The following is a 24,852-nucleotide window of genomic DNA, read 5'->3' on the forward strand; positions in this document are numbered from 1 at the left end:
ACTGAAATGAACCAATCTGCTGCAACGTGTGCGGAGGATTTTTCGAAAAGCTATCGAAGCGATTAAACAATTGAAAACCGTTTCGGTTACGAACAATTGCAACACGTCTGGCCGAAAATTGCTCTCATCACCCGACAACAACCATTACTGATACAAGGCACAATTCTATTTCGGTCGCCTAGCGATAGTTATCGCCGAGGGAAAATTCTATTTCGGTTGCTCGGTGACAGTTATCGACGAGGGAAATTCTATTTCAATCGCTCGCACAATGGTCGTGCGAGGGCCTCGTCCTGAAGAATGAGCGTCTGTCTGTTGCTGCGTGAACCGAGTCAGTGAAAAGTGTCTGCAGCCTTAACCTGGCAAGTACGGGCGAGAAGTGTTTGAGGCACAACGAACCCAGAGTGTCTCTGGACGCGGCTGATTGCGGAAAGTACGAGAGGGAGGGAGAAAGTTAGAAGGAGAGGAATTGCTGAACTGTTGGAGGAATTTGTTTATTTGAACTTCCTCGTGTGAATGAAAAGTTATTAACGAAGGAGAGAATTGGGGGAACTATTGTTACGTGAACTTTTAGTTACTACGTCAAATAAAATAAAATATTGAAATATTTGAATAATTGAGTATGTCCCGTTCAAATAAAAACCTACCGTAAAATGAAAATGTTTATTTAACAATATATATCTATCAACCTTGAGATACATATATAATTATATGTTATAACATTAATATATATATGTTTATTTACAATATATATCTATCAAACTTGAGATACATATATAATTATGTGTTATAACATTAATATATATATATACACAGTTACGTGAATCATATATATATATAATATATAATATCGTTCTGAAAATAACTTTTGAATTACGCGTCCAATGAAAAATTGTTTGATACAAAAATCGTATGGTTTTAAAGGAGGCAAACTATGGCGTGTCAATTTTTTGTGGGTTTCAAAATTTCCAAGGTCAACCGGACCATATGTTTTTTTCATCGCAATTTGGAAGAGCATTAAATTCCAAATAAAAAGAAAAGTATTGAGCCTAATTGGTCCTAAACCTAATGATTAAAAATATAATTTATCTGAAGGATAAAAAAAATGCATAGAACATTATGATCATTTGCTTCACTGTTCCATGAACGTTAATGATCAAATTTTTTTTTTTTTGTAAATATCAAAAAAAAAAAAAAAACACTAAATATCGAAACAATTAAAATAAATTGCTCTTGACTTTAGCATAGTGACTCGTCCCCAGTTATCAATAATCGAGTCACTTGGTTATAGAGCAACAGATCAAAAAAACACCTTTTCTTAAAAAAAAAAAAAAAAGAAAAAAATAATTTGGGACACCCAGTGTATCACGTGCTGCTCCTTCTTAAGCTCTCTCTTACTCTTTTCAATGAGTGATTATAACCGGGAGAAAACAGTGTCGGTGACACGACAGATCGTGTCGCGGAGAACAAAGAAAATGATTGATGGCGTGAGAGGAGCGATGAAGAGGAAGTGGGGATTTAAGGCTGCCACGAAATGTGAATGCAAAGCAGTTAACCAGAAAACAGAATATATGTACATACGTATATTCGAGTTTGAGGAAAGGGAACATCGGGAAGTGGGACGTTCTAAAAATGGCATGTCTAAAAATAGACAATACTTAAAAGTGGAATAATAAAAGTCGCTCGAGGTGGGTGAGGGAGGTGGGGCCCTCCTTCCACGGCAGCCGAAGGAAATTGAGGGCGAACAAGAGTGTACATCAGACGAGAGAGACAGCGAGAGAAAGAAAGAAGCAAAAATTATCGGCGTTCGTTTCTAGAGAGATGGGATCGAATATCTCGTAACTGGTTTCAAATCTTTAATCTCTCGGAAGTATTTTCGATAGTACACTCGGGTTCGTTCGAAACGTTTCACGAGTACTCTCGGAAATGACAACAATACTTGCAGGTAGATTCGATTATTGAGAAGGTTCGTTGATAGAAATGAGACCGAGTATCTTCGAAATTCTAACCTCTCACGGAGTATCTTCAATAACATTTTCAAGTATGCCTGAGATGATTTCAAACCTAGTACTTCCAAAAACGAAACAATACTTTTAAATAGATCCGATTGTGGAGATGAAATCAGGTATCTTCAAATTTCTAACCTCTCAAGAGTACTTTCAATAGTACTAGCAAATACACTACTTAGAATAGTTTTAAAAGTCTCGCGAGTGTTTTTAGAAATGAGAACAATACTTTCAAGAAGATTCGATTACTAAATTTCAAAACATGGCGGACAAGGGGCTTTCCTTCCCCCACCACGAAGTAACCTAACCTATTATAACCTATAATATATCTCTGGAATAATTCAAGCTACTCCACTCTGAATTTAATTGCACGATAAGTTTAACGAAGTCCATGTTTTCACACAAACATTTCATCAAATAATAGTGAAACATTACGACATGATATATTAATCTATATAGCAAAATAACTGCTATATTCTGTGAATATTTTTTGTCAATAAAATTTTTTGTAATAAAAGACGGGCGACGACTTAAATCTCCCGAAGATTACTAAGAAGAGTGTCCTTGACAGCGTATGTGAGGGCCAAAGTCATTGTACGCCTCCCCCAAACTTAAGTTTTATTTAATCTTGTCTAACCTAACCTTACCTAACCTTACTAAAGTTAATCCCTTGCCTTACGATTTTCTTTTCAATTTTAAGGGGCGAGCATTATTTATCGAAACTGTAAAATTATTTACAGAAATTGAAACATTATATGTAATTTTTATTTATCAACGTTCAGTTTAATGAAACTCGATATCATAAGTCAAGGTTAACAAGTTAACCTAAACGAGACTAAATAGATCGTTATGTGATCTCTTTTCTCCTTTTTTTTTTTTTTTTTTTGTTCGTGAAACAATAACGAATCGATTTAAAATATTTTTCATCAGGTATTATATTATATACGAAGACGATAATCAGCGCAAGAGTGCAACAGCTCTCGGTAGTCTTTGTGAATACATTGTGTCCCATTAATCGAGTAAAGAGTTAAACCATGACTGGAAACCATGGGGCGGGACGAGGAAAGGAATCGTCGACGGATTCCAGAAATACCAGCGAGTTTATCGAGCCGATAAAGCATTATGTGGCTCTATTGAAAATTTCCTGCGGCCCTCTCGCACAAAGGGGTGAAAAGAGTGAATACGCGCCGGCATCCGTTACTGCGAAAGGTCATCGATGCCGCCCGTTTCGATCGGATGCTTGGGAACACTGGAAACAATCTCGCCGCGTGCATCGTCACCGCAAACTGTGTAACAACCTATTGCCATACTCTGCGCGATCGATCGCAACGACACGCTGACGAATTACTATTTATTATTTTATATATATATATACACTTACATGATTATATATTATATATACTATTATATACTATATTATTATAGATATATACTAATAATAACGCTTAGAACAGCAATAGTGAATGAAAAAAGAAGAAAAGAAAAAGTATTACAATTTTCTTGTAACATTTTTGCGATAGGTTAACAATATCTGCTCCCATAAAGTTAAATATATGTACATAGGGTGAGTCTTTTCCAAGCTATCGACACGTGACGTTTTTAAATATAAAAATTTTAAATTTTTAAAATTACAATGTGAAATTAAATTTTTAAAGTTAGAAACTGAAATGAAAAATTCGTCCCTGACGAGGTTAGTGAGAATTTTGAACCCGCCTTGTATAACAACGGTGCATTGCCCGAATATTTACCGCGGCAAATATGCACGTGAAAATTACTAAAGAAAGTAGCATCGTCACGGTAAGTCAGAAAATAAAACTACGAGCGAGAGAAACTACTGGCTCGTCTCGATGTCCCGGAGTTTCGCGTTTTACGGCTGATCGGTTGACAGAGGCGAGCAGACGGCAAACATCCGTCGTTTCCTGTTCCCCCTCCCTGACCGCTGTTTCTAGCTTTTTCACTTGCTCTACCTTCAACCGCCGCCAGAAATAGTCCAGTCGCATTCGAGAAAATTCGTGTCAAGTCAAGGGGGACAATCGCGACACACGAGACCAACCTGTCTCACGCTTCGAGGTTGAACAAAAGATGAACAAACTATCGAACACGATTTTCAATTTTTCCAACAATCTTTCATCAGCGATCAACTACAGCCCGACTTTGATTATTAACCTCTTGCGCTGGAATGACGTGCCACGCACGTCAAAAATTTTCCGTTCCAAAATTGTAATGTTTTCTCAGTTTTAAGTATAAATTTATTATCTCTCAATCATTTTTATCCAGTGATATCATACCGACCGAGTTCAAAAAAAAGAAAGCGACGAATTATTGTATATGTACGGTTTGGTCATTCGTTATGGTCCGCAATCAGTTGTCAGAGCAAGTGGTTAACCTCTTGCACTGGAATGACGTGCCACGCACGTCGAGAATTTCCAAAATTGTAATGTTTTCTCAGTTTTAAGTATATTCAAATGAAACAAAATAGATAAAACAAATGCTAAATTTATTACTCATCAATAATTTCTATCCAGTGATATCATACCGACCGAGTTCAAAAAGAAAGCGACGAAATGTAATACGGTTTGGTCACTCGTTATGGTCCGCAAATCAGTTGGTCAGCGCAAGTGGTTAATCATATATAACGATTGGATTCCTACTTCTATTGTTAATTGCTATTAACTATTCGATTCTTATTATATATTAATCGTCAATTATGATTAATTAATTCAATTCTAATAAAAAGTAATCGCCCTACATATTCTTTTTGCTGTGAAATTAGAATTTTTTGTGCGTTTTTCTGTTGTTTATGGTTATAAGTCGTTGCAACAAAGTATAGATTACCTAATATATATTAATATTGTAGCAACATAGTTTTTTTTATCATTGCCTACTATTTATTATGTATATTTATTAAAATACATATTATGTATATATGTAATATATCATATTATATATAAAAATTAATATATAAATATTATATATTATGATATACATATATATAGTAAGATAATATACTTATTATAATATATCATAATATGTATATTATATTTCATCTTATTCTTTTACTACAATATATTATTATATATAATAATTACATTTGTACATTATTATAAACAATAATTGTATTATTACATATAATAATCACACGGTCATACATTATTATAATAATTATAATTATGACCAATAATAAAATAAATTTACTTATCAGAAGTTCAAAAGAGAACAACACATTATACAACACATTTACAATTTGTAATAACATATTACAATTACATACTATAATTGATAATTGATTATTGATCGATCGAATTAGTTGTTGATTTTTCAACGATTAATTTCCTCTGGTCAACTTTGATTGACAATTAATTTTATTTATCGATGAAATGAACTACCGATTAATTTCATTAATCGCGACGTGAACATTAATGTAATCAGTCAAATGAAACAAATCAAACTGAAAACATTAATTAATCGATATTCAACTCACGTTGAAACGACGAGTGAACGATGAGCAAACATCGATTATTATTTTTCCCTCGACGAATGGCCAGCTTTGCATTACTTCAAGGAAACGCCTAACACAATCTAAGTTTAAAATAAACGTAAGAGAGTTTAACTGAAACCTAACCTTAATTGCAAAGTTGCGAAGTTTGTTCGCCGTCTCAAAATAGCTGGGATATGCGTGTCCCGAACTTGCACAATTATAATAATATAGTTCTTATTATTGTATGAACTATACCACGAACGATTAAGAATGGGAATATATAAGTAATCTTTTGAACGTACTTAACGGCTTTGAAATTAACATATTCCCCGCACGACAGTTTCTATACATGGTTATTAGTATATGGTATGTATTATACTCTATGCTACACTCTATAGGTATATTTGCGACACTTACAATTTAGAAACTGAAATTTTCCTGTATTTGTTTTTTTTTTTTAATTAATTGTTGATAATCACACTGTTGTCATTTTCATGTTACAATTTTAATTTCAACATTTAACGAGATATTAAATAAAACACCATGTGGAGTTCTAAAAATAAGTAAAATATTTGATAAAATATTGTATATACTCTAAGTAAAATATCTAACAAAATATTATAAAATAAAAGAAATTAAATGTCGAATTAAAATATTGAATGAAATATTTTGTAATGTTAATAAAATATTACGAAAAACGTTCTGCATAAAGTTTCAAGTAAAATATTGTGTTAAACAAAATATTGTGTTAAACAAAATACTGAGTTAAACAAAATACTCGTTAAAATAAAATTCCAACGAAAATACTAAATATAATAAGATATTATATAAAATACTACATGAAATTAATAAGTAACACGAGAAATATGTACAATGTTAAAAAAAATACTCGAAAAAAAATTTAATAAAATACTAAATAAAATACCAAATAAAATGTTAAATAAAATGCTAAATAAAATACCAAATAGAATGTTAAATAAAATGCTGAATAAAACACAGTGTAAAATTCTAACTCAAAAAAAAAAAAAAAAAAAGACTAAATTAAATACTATACAAAAGTATCACACAAAGTAAAAAAATTTGCCAAAATTTGCTAATAAATTGTAATAAATTTCACCAAAATTTCCAGTGTTCATGGTCGACAGAACAATAACAATGAAGAAAACAAAAAAACGTTAACTTCCTCGATAATGCTACGACCAAGAGGAAAATAAATACTCGAGAGAATTTAATACTTGTGAGAAAATCAGTTTACTGGACACGAGGAAACGAGCAGGAGGAAAACGCGAGCATTGCGTGCCGGAGAATGATTCATTTCGTGGCGAGGGAGTGTCAAGGACGCGCCGAGGTCGAAACAATATTCCCTCTCGCGCTTCCTCTCTTTTTCAGAAACCGATCCAGAGTGGTACGAACCGTGAACGAGAAGAAACAGAGAGAAGGAGGAAATTAGAAACTCGGTGACCCTCCCCCTCCTCCTCTTTTCGTCATCAGTCGAGATTCGACGCGTCTCTTCTCCACGGCCACTTTAATCCACTTTCTTCGATCCTTTATACGTTCCTAATTAAAGTCAGAAAGGAAGGAAAGGGAATCCACGGATTGTGGACGTTTAACGCTGGAATTACCGACGATTAAGGCATACTTCCATCAGAGATATAGAGTAAAAAAAGTGAAAGAAATAGAAGAAAATTTATAATGAAATACACATTTTATTTATATATTTTGTAGAAAGTCATTTGAATCTATAGAGATACACTGTTTCACATCCGTCAAATATTTAACAAAAATGAGGAACTGGTAATATTATATTTTATCATACTTTGACAGTTTTAATGTAAGTACAAATAAGGGAGGATTATTTTTGGAGATACTAACGCTAGAACTATCTAGATAAAATTAAAGCATAAAATTTCTATTAGAAACTGAAGTAAAAGAAAAACTCTATAATGCTATAATAAAGTACACAAGCTATTATTTTATGGAAGATCATTTAAATCTTTAAAAATATACTATTTCACATCTGTCAAATATCTAACAAAAATTGTAAATTGGTAATATTATATTTTATTATGGTTTGACAGTTTTAGTATCAAATAAGGGAAGATTATTTTTGGTGATACTAACGCTAGAACTGCCTAAATAAAAATTATAGCATAAAATTTCCAAATTTCTAATGTTTTCAAAAGCATTTGAATTTTTATAATTTTCCAGAACAAAAGTATCCCCTTGCTACACGATGTTTAAAAATATTTTCGAAAAAGAACCTAACGCAGAACTGCCAAAGTGAAGACTTCGCGACTTTAAAATTAAGTCAATCGGATTGTTGTACGACCCTGTGCTATAATTATTGTAACAAATTAAAATACTGTGCGAATACTTTGCATTAGCGAGAAAGTCACCAATCAAAATATTTTCCAATCACTTCGTGATTCGTATTCGAGATTTGCGATCGAAAACGCAATTTTAATCAAAAGACCAATTATTGTTCTACTTCTGTTTTTTTTTTTTTCCTTTCTGATTACGATAGCCGGTGGACGAAACAATGCGAAACCAGTCTCGGCGTTAACGAGAAGTCGCTTGCACCGATTGCAACGACGCGTTTTCGCGTTTCTTAATTAGTTCCTAGACAATCGGTCCCCTCTTTCCCCCGCGCAGTACGTTTCTTCGCCGGAGGAACATAACCTCGAGAGCTCGAGGGATAGAGTGATTTAGAAAAAAGAGAGAGAGAGAGAGAGAGAGAGAGAGACAGAGAGAGAGAGAGAGAGAGAGAGAGAGAGAGAGAGAGAAGAAAGGGAAAGTCACGGCACAGCTTTTTCTTTTCTCTCCTTTTATTTCTCCTGCGATTCAACGAATCTGGAAATCGACCGGCGAACTTTCGCCGAGTTGTGTATTCTTTAGAGCGCTCGCTGCGCCTCCTTGTGGCTAATTAAATTTCGTCGTCAACTCCCCCCACCATCGCGCCACCGGCCTCGCTCGCGTTTTCTTTGTTTTTCAGGCTCCTTATTTTCGATGATGTCGTGCGTGGAATTTCTCGATTATTATCCCTCGTTTCGCCTCTGCAGAGACGAAATAATACTGTATTCTTCTTTCTCTCATTTCTAGAAATGTTTGGGAAAAAATAGAGAGGGCCAAGACGAAGACTTAACAGTTAATACTTTTCATTTGAATTTTTGCATTTCCATTGTGAGATCCATTAATTATATTTCCAAATAAGACAATAAAAAATTGAAAAAAAGACATGTGTTTTGTAAAAGTTACTTCTGTTTTTATATCACTCAGTCTTTCAGTATAAATGCATCATAAATACACAAATATAAGTAAATAAATAAATTTATATACAGGGTGGTGACTGAAAACATGAAACATTTCAAAAAGTCGTAACTTGTCCATTTTCAAAATGTCATTTGAAGGATGTTGTTTTTCACACACAATACTGAAAGAAATCCGTTAATTATATTTCCAAATGAAACAATAAAAAATTGAAAAAAAAACATGTGTTTTGTAAAAGTTACTTCTGTTTTTATATCACTCAGTCTTTCAGCGACCACCCTGCATAGAAATGCATTATACATAAATAAATAAATACTACAAGACGCTAAGTTTGAATAACGCGACGCTTTCGGCACGTTTGCCACCGCTTTCCACCAAGAGCGACTGGTCCCGGGCTTGCACGTAAAGCACGTACGCGCGATCTATGAAAACGATGACCAATCGGCGAAGAACGACAACAATAATGGAGACAAGGTTTGGCCAAGCATTGTACGCGGCGCGGAATCGAGCGGAATTTAATAGACTTCGGCGCGTATTGTGCCGTTTCCCCGGCGCGGCGTGGGCCGATCATTGAAAATTGCCGATATTCCGGGACGGGGCTGGAATACGGAACGATCTCTATTGAATGACAACGAGATAACCGAATCAACGACGGTATCTCCGTTATTAGGAGGCCGACGATTCCCTACGAATAATGGCCCCGCAACTGTGCTACGTGCCCGCGCATACGCGACGCGCTTTTCCAAAAACATCGAACCGTTTCTCGACGTATCACCTGATGCGGACTTTTGCCCCCCTCTCCATCTGTGAAAGCACCGAAGTTGCGAAAAAAGGAAAAAAAAAGGAGAGAAAATAGTGATGCATTTTTCTCGGTCACGTTCAAATACAATGAGTGTCAATTTTACGTCGACCTAAATCTATATCGTTTCGATTACTGTTGTTAATGTTAATGCTAAAGAAAAAAAGAAAATTGAAGGTATTTAACAATATTTTGAATAGAATCAATTAATTAGCATATTAATAGTAAATAACAATATTATAAATAGGATTAATTTAATTTGACAATAATTTTAAATAGAATTAAAAATGACTCGACGATATTATCATTGATAATAATGAGAATAATTTTAAACTGAATGTAAACGGTTTCGGAATGTGAAGTAATTTCATTAGATGTTGCTGAAAAAAAAAAATACTGCTTAGTTCATCTTTTTTTCAAGGCCATCGCACTTTCTTGGCACATTAACATCCATTTCTCGCAAAACTTCATTAAAGGTCCATTTCGATCGTTCCGATGAAACTAGTTTTTAGGTATTTAATCGATTTCCAAATTTTCAGTTCGATCGACTAACTGATCAATAAAGTTAATTAATCAATTAATCGAATATCGATCGTTGACCAAAGGAAGTTGTACAAGGATTAAAGGCTGACCGAGCGCCGAATGCAAATACGTGTTTGACCGCAACCAGAGTTAAAAGGAGTAGACCCAACCTAACCTTCAAACTGTTCGTTGAAATTCTATTCTTCGGCTCGAGGAGCAAGACGGAGGGAGGAGGAGAGAAAAAAGAAGGAAAGAAACAGTTTCCAGCGGTCCGATCTCCGCTCGAGATAGCCGAAATTGTCACGAAGTCTCGAGTCGAACGAATTTTCGAAAGGTGTCGCTTCGTACGCTGCGTTGTGAAACGGCACGCGACAGGTCGAAGAAATTGTTTTTCCTTCTTTTTTTCTTCTTTCTTTCTTTCTTTCTTTCTCGAATCCACTTCTCGGGGGATTTTATCGAACGCGGCACGCACCCTCTCTCGTTTGGAGCATTCGCGAAACTGCAACGATTACGGGGCACGATTGTGGTCGAATATCGCGTGTCCCGTGCCGCGACTGGTCTCGTTGGGAACCCGGCTCAAGGCTGATCTCGCTCTAATTCCAGCGACACAGCCCTCGCTCGACAGGGTCGGCTCGTGCCAGCCTTAACCAATTAACTGCGGAATTTAGTTTCAAAAATCTCACGCCGGATATGTAATTAAAAAAAAAAAAATCGAGCAATAGGCAAGTATACACGTCGAAGTTAAAAAAAAAAAGAAAAAATAGAAAGAAGGTGTAGAGTATGTGCAAAACAAAAAACGCAGTAAGACTACGTGGGAAGGAATGCAAGGAATTGCCTTGTGGCACTAGATATTCTCGACTGATTTGAAATATACTATACTATACTAATAACATGCACTATATTACTATATAATACACTGTACTAATAAAATAGACTATACTGTACTAAAAAAATCACGTTTGGACTTAAATTTAATTTAAAATTAATAATAAAAACAGTTTCTTCTTATATTTTAATATTTTATCAAAAAAGACAAATGAAAAGAAACTTTTCACCCACCCTGTATGACGAACAGATACGAAATGAATTTACAAAATAAACAACACACGAAGGGAATTAATTTTCATTGCGATTTACTTGTTCGAAAATCAAACCACGAAACGAACACAAGCACAGTAAATAAAAACGAAATGAATTTCAGTTCGCTTCTATGAAAATTGAAATGTATAAAATGAATAATACATTAGAATCATGAACCACGAGCTACTTCCACGACAATGAAAGAATGAAAGTGAATAATATAGCATCGATGGAAATGAAATATTATAATAAATGATTGAATATTATTATTGAATCGATGAGTCGGAGAACGAATCGAATAATTTTGCTTTCATTACAAACGACTGAAGTTTGATCATAGATCGGTAAATATGAACGTTTATATTAGGTTAGGCACGTGCGGCGCATGCGCCCCCACGCACGGCCCGATGTTTAATGGACTTTTCTACTTAGAGGCCAATCAAGTGCTACGGACCGTGCCGAACATCTTTCCCCTTTTCATGTAAAAGCTCTAATCTACTATCCTTGGACCGGAGCGTGCTTCTCGACTCTGTGAAACGCGACCGAGCAAGGTAAACAGGCCAACATCGAAAGACGGAGGGACTTTCCAAACGTGGTTTAAACCTATTTGCCTATCTAGTTACTTTTTCCAAGGGTTAACCATACTTGGCAATTTTTACTACATTTTATTTCACTTCGTTTCATTTTATTTTATTTTATTCTTTTTTCATTTTTCACTCCATTTCATTTATTTATATATTTATTTAACAGATGAAGCTACACTGAGGCCGATAATCTAACCTATTATCTATTTGCCTAGTTACTTTCTCAAAGAGTTAACCATGCCTCACAACTTTTTATTTTATTTCCTATCTATTTCTTTTAGTTTTTTTCTCATTTTTTTGTTCCATTTTGTTTATTTATATGTTTATTTAACAAGTAAAGCCCATTAAAACCTAAAACCTAACCTACTATCTATTGTCTAGTTACTTTTTCCAAGGATCAACAACCATACTTTCATTTTATTTCACCTTGTTTTATTTTATTTTATTTTCTATCCATTTCTTTCATTTTGTTTCATTTTTATTTCATTTTATTTTCGTTTTATTCTATTTCACTTCATTTTATTTATTTATTTTCATATGTAAAACCCACTGAGAAAAGAAAAGACACGTTTAAAAAAGAAAAAAAACGACAACAATAAAGGAGACAAACACAAAACAAACAAAAAGAAATAAATACAACAAAACACAAAATAGCAGTGCAATGAAAATGTAAATCTAAGAGGAACAATATTGTGTTATATTTGCGAAAGAGGACGTTACTTTGCGCATTTTACGATTAATCTGAGTCATTAAAAAAATCGAGATCCAAGTATTTAATAATAATATAGCTATATACTTTATTACATCTTTCTTGTATAATTCAATTAGGCATCGTTTGAATGATTTCGAATAAATATTTGCCTAAAATAACATAAAAAACACTCTGTATTTTGCTAACTTAGTTTGCATATTTTTGCAGCGTATTCCGCTGGTAATTTTTGCATATTCCGCGCACGTGAACACATGTAGTCCAATTGTCAGAGATGAATAAAATACTGTTTTAAATTGCAAATGGTAAATAATCCTATTTATTTCCAAAGTTTGCACAACGTACACAAGCTTGAAAATAAAATATTTCGTTTGATACAGCGAGTCTTTAAAACAATATCTGAAAATAGTGTTTTGTTTGAAGAGTTTATTGAAAATATTTTAATTTACTTTCTTTATTTTAAACGTTGCCATTTAACATATATTATTTATTTTATTTCACTAGTTCCTACGATACAATAAATGACAATAAATTTTAGAGGCGATTGCTTATAGAATTTCAAACGAAATCAATTTTGTCCGAAACGATAGCTTTGCAACTACAGGGTGGGTCAAAAATCACATCCAACTAAAGTAAATCTGTAATTTTTTTAACATGACAAATTTTTAAAACACAACGAAAAAAAATCAGGCTTGAACTTAAATTTAACTTAAATTTAAAATTGATAAAATCAATTTCTTAGATTTTATGATTTATTAAGAAAGAACAGGTGGGAAGGAACTTTTGGCACACCCTATATATCACCCAGCTCTGCTCAATGGAAGGTGAAACAAGCTTCCATTTGGATTCCATTTCTTCGAGGATCGAACGCTTCCTCGATTCGAGAAACGAGAATTCCGAGATACAGCCGCGGCCTGGTTTCGCAGGCCAACTTCCCCTCGTCGTGGAGGTTTACCGTGTAAAGTTCCCGGTGAAACAGCGGTAACAGATAGCCGAAAATGTTTCGATTTAATTTCCCCGGCGAGCGACGAAGTCCTCGGGTTCGAGCCTGCAGCGACGAGCCACGACTAACCAACATCCATAATTACTAATTAGCAACTTCGCGAGACTAGTGGAAATTATCAGTTTATTCCCAGTCGAATCGCGATTGCGTCCTCGCCCGTCCTTTCGTCACGACTAACTGGCAAGTCCGCCCCGAGAAGGATACTTTTGGAAAGTCGTCCGAGATTTATCGAAGGGTCGAACAGAACTTCTGTTTGAAAAGAAGAACGTGATTTGTTTGGCAGAGATTTTACCATCCATTCATCACTGAAAGAGTGACAAGTTTGAAAATTCAGGTTATGTTTTCTCACATGACATGTAATAGTATAGTAATATAGCAATATAGTGTATAATAATATAGTAATATACACAATATTATAAGAAAATAGTGTGTATAGTAATGTCTAACCTATTGGGTTATGTAAGGAATGACAAGATCAGTTTGAAAATTAAGGTTATGTTTCCTCACATGACATGTAATAGTATAGTAATATAGCAATATAGTGTATAATAATATAGTAATATACACAATATTATAAGAAAATAGTGTGTATAGTAATATCTAATGTTAACCTATTGGGTTATGTAAGGAATGACAAGAAAAGTTTGAAAATTGAGGTTATGTTTTCTCACATGACATATAATAGTATAGTAATATAGTAATATAGTGTCTAATATATATAATAATACACACAGCATTATAACAAAATAATGTGTATAGTAATATCTAGTGTTTAATAATATTGTTATAAGTAGTTATAGTAATATGGATCAAATGGATCGTGCCAGCTTGTAAAATACATTATAATATTGGGTTATGTAAGGAATGAGTTTGAAAATTGAGGTTATGTTTTCTGATATAACATATAATAGTATAGTAATATAACAATATAGTGTATAATAGTATATAATAGTATAGTAATATAGCAATTAGTGTACAATAATATAGTAATATACACAGTATTATAACAAAATAGTATGTATAGTAATATCTAGTATTTAATAATATTGTTAGAAGTAGTTATAGTAATATTATTAGAAGTAAGTATAGTAATATGGATCAAATGGATAATGTCAGCTTGTAAAATACATTATAATATTAGGTTATGTAAGGAATGATAAGCTCAGCTTGAAAACTGAGGTTATGTTTTCTAGTGTGTCTAATAATATGGAATGTATAGTAATATACACAGTATTAAAATATAATAGTGTGTATAGTAATGTAATATCTAGCGTTTAATAATATTATTATAAATAGTTATAGCAACTTTTCATTATTTCTAATGTACTAATATAAGAAAATATATTGGTGAATAGAAAGAAAGAATTTTTTGTATTAAATAGAACATTAAGTTAAGTTAATTTTGTATTAATAGAGTAGAAAAAGAAGACTCTACGGAAATTGTGCAGTTGATACAAAGTTGATACCAAATTTAGATTTGGAATGCGATATTTGCGACAGGATCTACGAGGGAAAATTTAGTTGCTCAATGGAGCGTGTAGAGAGGTACGCTTACGATTGACCGTTTCTACTGGCGGGCGGCTGAACCTATAGTGACCTATTCTACTGGCTAGATATCAACCTCCGTTAGAGTAAAAATTAGATGTTATGGTTTCGAAAGTGTACTAAAAATCACGGTCACATCAAAAGTAGTAGTTCATTATTATTCAATAATTATTATTATTATCATTACTATATCAACAATTTATTATTATAATTATTATTATTATTGCTATATTCAACAATTTATTATTATTCAACTATTATTATTATCATTATTATTACTATATTTTATAATTTATTATTATTAGCATTATTTATATATTATATTACTATTATACACAACATTATTATTATTATTATACACTCTTACATTACTTTAGTCGATACAAATTTTTTTTTTTAATTTTAGTTACAAAAAACGAGGAGAAATAGACAACAGGACAGGGTAAGTATGAAGAGGTCAAGCTCTTCCCCTATACGCGAGTTCGCCAGCCTGATTTAATCGTTCAAAGCATTGAACAAAACGATTGAAAAAAAAATGACTGAAAGATCCGCAACTGAGAGTTGCAAGCAAAGTGCACGAACGAGTTTGCGACATGTGCGAGCAGAGTCGTCACGGTCACTCGGCGGTGCGTGCAACTGCACAAGGTGCACCTTGACCCAACGAATCTGGCTTCGGTCGCGGCGGCTTCGACTCGCGTGCGAATCAAGATTAAGTCGCCAGCCAGCCGAGCTGACCTTACCTCGTAAACACGATCGGCCAAGTGTGGCTGTTCGCGCGCCGCGGCTTAGTTAAGAAAACTTGAAATCTCGTCTTCGAAAGTCTGGAACGTTGGAAAATGAACGGGAAGAAAGGGAAAGAGCAAAGATATATATGAAACAGACATATATCTCGATTGTTACTGTAGATATTACTGATACAATATATCAGGTGTATCGATAAGCTTTGAAACATTTGTTTTCCGAAAATTCATAATTTTCGCATAGATCCGCAGTCTAATTACAATTATACAATTACATTTTAAATAACGAGCCTCACCTTTATATAACTTCAGCGTTTTAGTCAGAAATTACCCAAACATAACCTAAAAATGATCCAAGCTTCTAGTTTTAATGTAACCAAAAATTGTCCAATATATTGACTTCCACAACATATTAAAAAATTATGGTTAATAAAAAATGACTCTTAATTACCAACGTTGTGAGTTAGAAGAGTTTGTCAAAAAAAAAAGCGTGTAAAAGATCCTTCCCTCTCCTCCTCTCTAGCCCCCAGACACGACGTTAGGTTACTATCCTTTCACGTTACGTAATCGTCACAGTTACGTGGCAAAACGATTCGACTTTCCTTTATCTGGAATCACTTTGCCTTGGATTATCACCAGCTAATTGACAATCTGACCTTTGCCTTCGTGGTAAGAAGTTCGAACGAGTTCCACGGCTATCGCGATCGTACGGCGGATAATCTTGATCGACACGTGGACGATCCGGCTAAACACAACCACCAAGAAAGAGGTTATGTAACCTCTTTCTCTCTCACAATGACCTATCCTCTCTCGGAGTTGCCTGTCACGTTAAGCACGTTCGTGAAAAATTTTGCAAGAAAGGAAGGCGCTTTTGTCGCGTAATTTTTCGGTCGAACAATCCGGTATCGATGTCAATCGGATGAGAGATACCTGCGTCGTACCACGCTAATCCGAGAATCCTCACGAGTAAAATGTCGTCGACAGGTTCAACTGCATTCTTATCGACGATCGATAACTTTCTGAAACGTCTCGCGTTCCTTCCAGATCCTTCTGTCACTCGTCTCTTCGTAACGAGTGCGATCGTCTATATTTTAATTTTAATTTAAATTACGACGGCATTTAAGAGATTATGGTTGGATTAGGAAATAGTTGGTCGTATCGAGCGTAACTTCTCGATGAATATTCGATCATTATGGCGAGTATAATCGCGTAAGTTATATACACGTGCTGAATTTAAATTCAAATTAGGACTGTTAATTTACAATTTGCGGTTATGGTTCGACTCGAAGTAGTTCGTATCGATACAACTCTTCCATGAATATTTGAACATTATAACGAACATTAACTACATGTATTTAAGTTTAAATTGAAATTAGGATCGTTAACTTGCAATTTATGAGGTTATGGTTCGATTCGGTATGGTTCATGTCGATATAACTCTTTCACGAGTATTTGAATACTAGAGCAAATATAAATCACGTATATTAAGTAAGTCTAAATTTAAATTTAGATTGTTAATTTGCAATTTAAGAGGTTATGGTTCGATTCAAAACGATACAATTGATGAATATTTGAACATTACGACGAGTAACAATCGCATAAATCATATATATTTAAATTTAAATTTGAATCAGAATTGTACAATTTAAGAGGTTATGGTTCGCGAACGTTGCAACGTATAATTGTTTAAACTGTCTAACTAAACATACTATAGCTATATACACTGTCTATCTAACTACAAGACACAAGCTGTATTTTAATTTAAATTTAAACTAGGCTGGTTTAAGAGGTTATGGTTGGCGATTCGAAATTGTTCATTGTATCGACATAATGTATTCAAAGATGTGTTCTAACAGCGACAAAATCGTCATACGAACGATCGAACAAACACGAAACAAATTCTAGGATCATGATCCAAACATAACCTCTTAAACCAATATATCCTTTAAATTTAAATTGTTCGAAATTCAAGCTCAAATTTTGTTTTCTGTAGCGTCTGTCGTTCGTTTGTAACCCGGCGAATTATTAATCAGCGAAATGGAAACGCGGCCTGTCAGGTGAAATAAATGGGCCGACTTTTGTTGAAAATATCTTGGAGATCGATCCGTCATGGATCGTTACTAATTGATCCGACATTGATCAAGACGTGTATAGACACTGGTCGCATTCGAGCGACCAACTTACAAACCCGACCTGCTTGTAAACGGAGCTTCAAGTGAGAAAAAAATATTTATTCTTTCGCGTAACATCATTCCCTCACTGGCTGCACCTTCGATTCTAGGACACCCTGTGTATAACGGATTGTACGTTAAAATTCTGTGAGCTTCAACCGGTAATATAATAGAATGGACAGTATGTATACAGGGTGGGCCAAAAATCGCTTCCTACTAAAATAAATCTGTATTTTATTTTTTTTATTGTACATTCTTTTTAATTTTCTTTTTTTGTTTTCACAGATTAAAACACACAAATTAAGCTGAATTTACTAACTAATTATTTAAAAATTAAACTAATTACTTAAAAATTATTTAAACTAAATTTAAAAATTATTTAAAAATTAACTAACCTAAATTTAAAAATTAACTAAACCAAATTTAAAAATTAAGTTAAAATTAGTTTCTTATTCTTACATTTTGTTTGTTGTAGTTTTATTAAAAAGAAAAAAAAAATAAATGCGAAGAAACTTTTGGCCCACCCTGTATACGACGGTTTTTAAACCGTATTTGACATGCAAAACGTATGCATCGTGCAAAATGTAAGACGCAAGCTGAAAAGTAAATTTAAGCGACGTAACGAATTTCTATTGAATCTCTCCCGCGTCTTTCATTCCCATTTCTACGAAAACGTGCATTTGCGTAAACATACGCGCGCTAATCATCGACAACTGACAACGTAAATTTCAATTATAGCTGTAAACAACGAGGAAGCGAAGAAAGAAAAAAAGACGAGAAGGAAAAATGAGAGAGGGGTGGGGAGGAAAAGAAGAGTCACGTGACCTCGGAATTTTCCTCGAGTTTCTCGCGCGTTCACCGGCGAACAGACGACACAACGGTGATCGTGGAAGCCCGGTACCTCTGCACGCAACGCGCGAGCGAAAGCTCGATTCCGTAACGTCGGTACCGACGCACTCTACTGACCTGCCCCGCTCGATGGAAACGGGTCAAGGCTACGTGCACCGACCCTATGTAACTTTCTACGCGGCTAACCCGCCCACCTATTATCCTTTCGGCCATCCAGCTGGAAGTACTCATTCATGCACCAGGTGCGAGAATTTCCGTGCGAGAGTTTCGAGACGCGCGCTGATACAAATCGGCATGCAGGCTACGGTCAGGGACAGAATTTGGGCAAAATTTGGACAATCTGATCGAACGTCGACGAACGATCAGGATATTTTCCACGATTATCGACGAATCAAATTTTTTTTTTTTTTTTTTTTTGAACTATCGTTAATCTATCGTTTAGCGATTTTGAAGATCGAAATGTCTCCTCCTTTTGCAACGACTTTTTAAGACTTGCACGATTTGCTTTTGTTCTTTTCTCACGTTGAACGACGAGAATTCAAGAGATCGTGACATTTCATCGAAGAATGATCGAAGAAAAGAAAAATCGAGTGCAGCGAGTTTTAAGAGGATCATAAAGGATTCGGCGAGTCGTGAAAAATAAATTCTTAATAAATAAATTTTTCACGTATTTACAACGAATTTTCGACGAAAAAATAATATCCCCACTTTTCACACCCGTTATATAACATGAAAGAGAGTTAAATAGAACGTTAACTTAGTTAATAATTAATGCGGAATCAGGATATTAATTATGATTGCTGATTCATCAGGTAATGATTAATGAATAAGAGAAATAATTAAAGTCGTTGTAATCGAAGGTCATGATTAATAAAACAATCATTAATCGTAAAATGATTACTACTGTAGACTATGAGAATACTTATATGTTTAGTAATACACTTGTCATGGACAATTATCTCTCTTTCCGACTAAAATATATTTTCGATTACAAATAGCGATTACGAGTACTCGAACAATGTTTCCCTCACCAATAACCATTATTGATGAGAGAAATAAATTTTGATTACTCGTAACAGTTATTGATGAGAAAACTTTCGGTTGCTCATAATAGTTATCAGCGAGGGAAAGATATCGGTTCCCTTTCCATATTAATTTCCGCGAAATTTGCGTCAGAAAGTAATTCTACAGTTTTTAAAATACTTCAATATCCGTGGAACGCAAAACTGTACTTTACACATTATGAGTTTTCTTTGTCTATAATTATTATGAACAACGAAACAAATCTTTAGTTATAACTGTTATTTATGCATAAAAGATTATAGGTTAAGTTTGTATATATAAAGTTATATGTTAAGTTTGTAGATTAAGTTTGTAGGTTAAGTTTCTACATATAAGACTATAAGATTATATATATACATATTTGTATATATAAAGTTATATGTTAAGTCTGTAGATTAAGTATAATATAAAGTTATATGTTAAGTTTGTAGGTTAAGTTTCTACATATAACACTGTAAGGTTCAAACGGGACAATATTTTCAGTTGTGTAGTTGTAATTGTCATAACTTATTTATACACATAAGATTATAGGTTAAGTTTGTATATGTAAGGTTATATATTAAATTTGTATATACAAGATTATAGGTTAAGTTTGCACATATAAGGTAATACATAAGGTTCAAACTAAGGATAATATTTTCAACTAGTAATTGTTATAATTTGCGTATATAAGATTATAGCTTAAATTTGTATATATAAGGTTTGGGTTAGGTTTGAATTAGGTTTGGGATTAAGTTTGTATATACAAAATTATAGGTTAAGTTATAGTTAAGTATAGTATAAGATTATAAGATCCAAACCGGGACACCCTACAGGGTAGATAAATCAAATCCTTTTTAAGTGTTACTTCTTTAACAACGTTCATAAAACTTTTAAAATGCATAAAGTCCGCATTCCACTCCCAATAGTCATTGACGAGGGAAATTTATTTCGAGTGCTTGTAACAGTTATCAGCGAGGGAAATTTATTTCGGTTCTCTTTCTCCGTTAACTTCCGCGAGATTTACGTCTGAAAGTAAACTCCACGGTTTTTAAGATGTTTTAATATCGTTGCGAGGGTTTGTTTCCAATGCAAACGAGTACTTTACACTTTACGTCATTATGAGCGACCCAGATAGAGTTTCTTTCATCTATAATTATTATGAACAATATACAAAATTTTTAGTCGTAATTCTTACTTGTAAATTTTTACTTGTAATTCTTATAATTGTTATAATTGTTACTCATATATCATGTATAAAATTATAATATATATATTATGTATAATTGTATATATATACACACACACACAAGTAACAATTATAACAATTACAAGAATTACAAGTGACTAAAAATTTAAAATTACGTATATAATATATGCATACATAAGGTTATATGATGAATAAATAACAGAGTTACATAGCAGCAAACCGAATGTTTCTTTAGGTTAGGTTTCTCTCTGGTTTTGGTCTACTGCTGGATCTATTCAAACCGCAAATAGTTTCCAATAGTAATATTTAGTTACAGCATGATCCCATTTGAACGATGTGAATCATTAACACATTTAAACATGTTATGGCAATGTGAAGAAATAATACGTTACAGATAAAATTAGTTGTTACATTCTTTTAGCGTAGACCTGAGCAAAAGTTGCACCTAACCTAACAGTACTTAAGCCAATCGTGTGAACCTAACCTAGGTTGCATGTAAACAAAAACTAACCAAGTTTTGGTTAATGTAACTTGATGAAAGAAAATATATAGAAATTCTTTAAAAAAATGATGGTTACAAAGTTCAAACAAGGAACATAAAGAAATAAAGGGAGGGAAATAATAGCTTAATGTAAACAACAACTCAATGCTCAATTATAAAGGTTATAATGGTTCAAAAATTACCTTTTATTTCACTTTATTATTAAAGTTACGTTTACAAATTACAAACTACAAAAACCAATCAAGATTGCTAATTTACTATACATTATGAATAACGATTGGCAGATTAACTGGATTAGATTCCAGTAAACGAAATGCAAAGCAATTGATTGCCAACCAACTGTACTTTCTATTCTTCCGCGCTTATTTTTCTTCTCCCTAAATTTCACGCCCAGGTGGGGGCGAGGTGGGTCATAAAAGTGTTCGTTGTTCGCAAGTTGCTGGCTTCCGGTGGAACTTCGCACGGGCCACGTTCAGCAAGAATCGCGGGAGAACCTCTCGCGCGGGGATAGAACTTTTCCAATTTCAGAGTCGCGCGGCGTTGCCCCCGATGCAAAACGCTTGACGCGAACGCTTGTCAGGTTATTTAACACTCGAAGAAGAGGGAACGAACGTCCCTAGCTGCGAAATTACTTCATCCTGCGACGTGTCGCCCGTCGCGAGCTTCTCGTTGTAAAAATACTGCGAATTAAGGCGGGAAGCGAAGAGGAAGCGTTAACCGATGACTTTTCACAAGGAGAAATATGTCACGTTGAATAAATATGTCGCGTCCGTTCATTCATACATTTTTATACACGTGACGTAACTGAATCATTGAAATTTGTTATATTATGTAATTATTACATTATTATATAATATAATATAATATAATATAATATAATATAATATAATATAATATAATATAATATGTTAATAATATACTATTTTATATGCATATATATTATATATTATATTAATAATAATATTTTACATACATATATGTATATATCAATAATAATTCCAATGACAATATATGTATACATTAACAATGATACTTTCTGCCATATATACAGGATGATTTTATAACTCTGTTGTTCTCAGAAACATGGACAAACTTTGTTAAGAAAAGTGGTGATAATTATGTATAAAACCATAATGTGGTGATAATTTTGTAAGTGAATTTCAAAGATTTCAAGGTTATCTCCAATTTTTTTCAAAATTTTTGAAAGTCATATATATATATATTCTTTTTTACGTTCTCTATAAAAAACAGTATTGATCTATGTATGTCGAAAACTTATCAATTTGAAAGATATTTCAACTTTGACATAATGTAATTAATTATACAATTGTATTATACATTTATTATATTATATTACAATTATAATTGTACTATATACGTAATATATACAATTGTGTATTATTATGTATATGTACAATTGTACTGTATTAATATATATATATATACAATTGTGTATTATTATGTATATATACAATTGTACTGTATTATTACATATATATACAATTGTGTATTATTATGTATATATACAATTGTACTGTATACGTAATATATACAATTATGCATTATTTTATAAAATTTTTATATCATATTACATTTAATTATTATATACATGATATAATTATATTATCTTAAAATAATTGCTTCATCTATTACACTTTGTTCTGTCGTATCAGAATAACCTGAACTTTCTCTTTATTAAATTATAGTTTATAGCTCATACAATGAAAGAAGAGAGAGAGTTAAGCAGCACAGAAAATAATAACTTTCTGTATTACTTGATTCTCAGTGCTTGAATTTTCCTGAATTTCATTAAATCTTTTTAACGAAATCTACTAAAATTCTGATGACTTTAAACTTTAAATGTCGAGCGACACCCACCTTAAACTTTCCCGATTAATTGCTGGACTTGGTAGACAATTATATATTATTGTCAATAACTTTTGAAGTCGAGGCAACACTGACGTTCTGCCTCCCTCGTCTTTATATTTCTTTATACAGGATGGGCCAAAAATCACTTCCTGCTAAAACAAATCCGTGACTTTTTTTTCATTACATATCTTCACATAACTTTCAAAACACAATGAAAAAAAAAAATCATGTTCGAACGTGAAGTTAATTTGAAATTGATGAAATTAGTTTTCCCTTATACTCTGACGACGTTTTGTTGAAAAAAAAACATAAATGGAGAGATACTTTTGGCCTACCTTCTAATTCTAACATAATAAAAAATGATCATGTTTGAACTTGAATCTAATTTGAAAATTAATAAAAATTGGTTTTCTTCGTAGCATTTTGGTGTTTCAGGGAAGAAACTTTTGGCCCACCCTGTATCATCGTGACATAAAATTTCCTCGAGCAGCAAATAAGGATGTATTCATTTTTCATATTCCGACCGTTTTGTGCATTTTATACAGTATACCTTATTTTACACGTTTCTTTACACCCTGAAGCTCCTCAATCCTTTCACACACCACGTGTAAGCTCATCTTTGCGAGTGCATATACACTCCTAACGGGGTTAAAAATGCAAAAAAAACGTCCACAGTTCAAGTATCATTAGGACAATGAACGGGCCAAATTACGTTGCTGTTGGATTAAACGAGAGAGAGAGAGAGAGAGAGAGAGAAAAAAATTCATTCGCTAACGAACGCGTGGCCCGACAGACGCACCAGAGGCAGACAGTTAAGTAGGGGCCGGGATCGTTTATTAGGATTATTTATGAGCATGCTGGAAATTTCCAATTAACGCCGGTCCCAAATCGGATTTGCCCTCTGCGTCGGCAATTTCTCCAATTAAACTGGCTGCGAAATGCCGTTGCATAATGGATCCATTAACAAACGACGCTTGATTCGTGTAACAATCCTGTCCACGTGTCCCTGGAGGAACGTGCCGCCTTCGTTCGCCAGATTAAAATCGCGAGGCTCGACTGATCCTCGGCTAGACACGGTCGATTTTTCAATTCGATTAGTCACCTGTTAATTAATCGACGTTAATTCTGTTGATCGATTAAATCCATCGTCGACATTGACCCTCTTGCGCTGGAATAACGTGTCACGCACGTCGAGGATATTTGGCCCCAAAATTGCAATATTTTCTCAGTTTCTAAGTATACTGAGATGTATAATCCAGGTAAAACAAATAATAAATTTATTGCATCTTAGTAATTTCTATCCAGAGATATCATGCCATATGATTTCAAAAAGAAGAAACGAATTACCGTGTACGGTTTTGGTCACTCGTTATGGTCCGCAAACCAGTCTCGCTAGCGCAAGAGGTTAACTCGACGTTTTGTGTAAAGAAAAAAAAAATATATTATGGACTCATGTTTGTCGAAAAATTATTAGCAGAAT

General features: G+C 33.6%; 2 long non-coding RNA genes across 2 annotated transcripts; one reads left to right on the forward strand and one right to left on the reverse strand.

Moving 5' to 3' along the window:
- Window positions 1-13,663: 13,663 nt before the first annotated feature.
- On the reverse strand, window positions 13,664-16,720 carry LOC122529438. The gene is made up of 3 exons (XR_006306809.1): window positions 16,182-16,720; window positions 16,027-16,072; window positions 13,664-13,750 (listed from the first exon to the last, which is right to left on the reverse strand). It is a non-coding gene; the product is annotated as an uncharacterized LOC122529438 (long non-coding RNA).
- Window positions 16,721-16,820: 100 nt separating this feature from the next.
- LOC122529439 lies at window positions 16,821-18,984 on the forward strand. Its single transcript, XR_006306810.1, has 3 exons — window positions 16,821-16,939; window positions 17,724-17,945; window positions 18,640-18,984. It is a non-coding gene; the product is annotated as an uncharacterized LOC122529439 (long non-coding RNA).
- The last annotated feature ends 5,868 nt before the right edge of the window (window positions 18,985-24,852 follow it).

This window comes from Frieseomelitta varia, unplaced genomic scaffold (genome assembly GCF_011392965.1).
Source record: "Frieseomelitta varia isolate USP_RPSP 00005682 unplaced genomic scaffold, Fvar_1.2 scaffold_287, whole genome shotgun sequence".
In the NCBI taxonomy this organism is placed as follows: domain Eukaryota; kingdom Metazoa; phylum Arthropoda; class Insecta; order Hymenoptera; family Apidae; genus Frieseomelitta; species Frieseomelitta varia.